The sequence below is a fragment of the Atta colombica genome, unplaced genomic scaffold (assembly GCF_001594045.1).
Source record: "Atta colombica isolate Treedump-2 unplaced genomic scaffold, Acol1.0 scaffold141, whole genome shotgun sequence".
Taxonomy (NCBI): Eukaryota; Metazoa; Arthropoda; class Insecta; order Hymenoptera; family Formicidae; genus Atta; species Atta colombica.
In genome coordinates this window covers 1,509,307-1,512,924 of record NW_017259230.1, presented here as the reverse complement: position 1 = coordinate 1,512,924, position 3,618 = coordinate 1,509,307, and the positions used below count along the sequence as shown (strand labels likewise).

The window sequence follows — 3,618 nt, the reverse complement described above, 5'->3', positions numbered from 1 at the left end:
TTAAAATTTAATTAAAACTTTATGTAGTGTAATAGTCTATCTCTGTACAAACAATATATTGTAAAGCATTACCGCGAGTATGATATATGATTTGAGCATTTATGTATATAATTTTGTTTTTATTACTTATGAGATAATTAAATAAATATAGAATTTAATTAATTATTATGTGTTAGTTTAGAAATTTTCTCGTAATTTTAGGAGATAATATTTTAGATTTTAATTATTTTAGATTTTAATTATTTTAGATTAAATTAGTATTAGAGAAAATTATATTTTATGTATATTAATGTATGTTTCTACGTTGATTACCTTCTTACAGTTACCACCATCCCTGATCCTGAATTTGTCGACGAAATAGGAAACATCACAGTACCAGCAGGACGGAATGTCAAACTGGCATGCAGTGTGAAAGATCTTGGATCATTTAAGGTATGTACAAGAATGAATAACATTATGTTTTGTTATACTATAATTCATTTATATGTGAGTTTTTGTTTTTATTAATTTAATTACATTCGCGGATTATAATATTAACAGGAACAACAAAAATATTATGCACTTGCCAAACAACTAATACGAGTTAATAAATCAATAATCTACGCGTATACCAGTCTACATTAATATCGAAGATTAAAAATTTAATCAATTTTATTAAAACAAGCGAACAGTACAGTTTTAAGATAAATATTAAACATCAATATTTTGTTCACAGTCGACTTTTAATTAAAATTTTAAAGACCGGCGTATCTTTTTACTTTTCGTTTCATAATTTTCTAAATTCAATCTCCGTTGAAAAACCGAGTTAACACAGAATTATGAGTACGTGATATCTCGTTAGATCACGTGGCTCGATGATACTGAGATACTTTGATAAATGTCATTCATCAATAAAGAACCTCATTAAATTCGAAGCGCGGGATGCTAGAGAAAAATCGAGGGCGAAGAGGAATACATATCTTCGAGGATCTTGAATAATTTTCTCATCTGGCGCACTCATCTCACTCAGCTGCTATCGTACGCGGAATAAATTAATGGCACCATGAATGTATATACTGAGTATTACATTTGATATATTTTCATATTTAAAACAACACGAATAGATTGAATTGATATATATATATATATATAATCATTACTAATTATTAAACTAATAATGGTTATCTGAATGAAACCAGTTGTGAATAACGTTAAAAATTTATATTTCTGGAAATCAAAATTTCAAATAATACTTGATATTATTTTTCCTCACTATTTTTTCCCCATTATGATTAATTAAAATTACATCATCGTTAACAGATATGATAATATTAGTCATTTTTAGCCAAAAAAATCTGACTAAATTATTTGATATCAGCTATATTCTTCACCATGATTAATTAAAATTGCATCATTAATAAACGCGATAATGCTATTTGTAACATGGATGTATTTTATCTTTTATCATTATATCATAAAAAACCAGTCTTCCTATCTTATTTACAACGTTTTTCGATTTTTTAAAGATTTTAAAGTAATCTAAAAGATGTATAAGTAAATGAAGAACGCCAAAATATATAAATTTGGCAATCAAGTTATTAAAATATCGTTCATATTCGCGAATGAACATACACTTGCAACGCTACAGTAGCCAGAGCGAGTAAGTCGGAAGTTTGACGCGGCTACCTGGAATTTTACATCCGGAAAGGGAAGTAAGATTGAATTGGCACTTTCTGGATCCGCGCCAGCTCGTCTTACACACTATATGTCGCACCACTCGAATAGTCGTCATCTCGTTTCCCCAAGTCTCAAATTGAAGAATTCGATCATAGTAAGGCGTTCTTTTCGTGTGTTTAAAATGTATCTCATTTTCTTTTTATTCATATTATTTTAAAATTATTTATCTTACCGATTATTTATCATATCGTGATAAATTTAATATAGTTATTAACGTAGAATATTTTAAATTTATTTCCTCGAACTGTTATTTAGTTAAAAGTAAGTTCATTTCAAACAATTCTTTCTCTCTTATTTTTTTCATTTTTCAAAATTAAAACTATTGTTCAAATCAAAATTTATATCTCATGTTAACTTCGACTAAGTATATTCTGTATATTTTTCTATTACTTTATCAATTAAAACTATCAGATTTTTTACTCAATTCTAATATAATATCTAAAACATGCGCGCTAAAATGCTAAAATTTTCTTCAATTTATAATTTTAGTAATAATATTTTAGTATAATATAATTTATTAAAGTTTATATTCTGAGCAGAGAAATTATTTTTGATATAACATATTATTAATGGTATGTATTGTAAAAATAGTTTTTAAGATTCATTATTCTATAACGTGTGTGAAGATTTCCGTATTGAAACATGTCGAAGATCGAACCGGACAATACTTTGTCGGGCGCTTGTACAGAATGATTTTATATTGTGGTCTGAGTACGTGCAACGGTTTACCTTTCACTACTACCACTCCTCCTTACGAGCCTTATACTGCCCCTTAGTGCCCTTTAGTGTCCCATGGAAAAGGCCATCGGGGATCGCAATCGCTAAACACGCACTTAAACCAACCCTTGTGTCTGTTCACCTCAAGAGATCAACGTTATATTATCCTATGATCGTTCTATTTATTGTTTATCGTATGCAGGTTTGTACGTGTATCGAACAAAAAAAGTAATTGTTATGGAAAGTTACATCGATCAGTTATTGCTGATAATCGCATTTTTTGTGATTTCTAGATTTATTGTAACGGCACACTCCATAATTTTACGTGTAACATAAATCGAAAGAGTAATTGATCGTAGAAACTACAATAAATATAAGAGGAATAGTTACAAAATATATAGAATACAAGAGAGAGGAATTTAATTTTACATTAATTTTGTAAATTTTTCGAGAAACAAAATAAAAGTCCTAATTTCAATCTAAATTGAAATGAGCGTATAAATTACAAAGATCTTTTTTTTATCTCCGGACACTGGAACGGAACAAGGCGGGATATTTTATATCGCTTTGAACTTCGTTTGATATAATTTTGCATTCATTGCCAGGGAATCCGAATTATTTCGCAATCTCTCTGAAGTTGCGCTTGACGTCGTTAACGGGTACATTTACGCGTGAAAAAATTTTATCGCATTTAACGTATTTCTACATTTTTCTGGTCTTCTGGATCGCTCGTCGGGGTAAGCCCCCGCGTATTATCGAAGAAAAATTCACGATATTTAATTCTCATCGATGCTGCAATGAGATTTTCGTATTTTCCTTTTACTCGTTGGCGTCGTAAAGATCAATCGTTCATTCTCACGACTCAAGACATACCGGCCAAGAAAAATAACCGTTTAGTCAAGATATTAAAATTCCAACTTTTTTTTACTGCGCATCGATACAATATGATATTTCACCGAGAAATTTTCTTTTGTTCCTTAAAGTATTCATTGTTGTACATCAGAAAAAGCTGGCCCGTAACGTTATATAAAAATTTAATTTAACAGCTGCTATTATTAATTTTCAACGCTTCTGAAAAAAAATTACGGTTTGATAGAGACTATTACATTGAGATGCATTTCTTTAAAAGTTTAAAAAAAATCTTTATTAATACTCTTCTATTACGTTAATATCTTAAGTTTATAT

The 3,618-nt window shown here is 29.1% G+C and overlaps 1 pseudogene; it reads left to right on the top strand.

The window, feature by feature from the left end:
- The window catches only part of LOC108684881, a 179,798-nt pseudogene that overhangs the window by 55,536 nt on the left and 120,644 nt on the right, over positions 1 to 3,618 (top strand).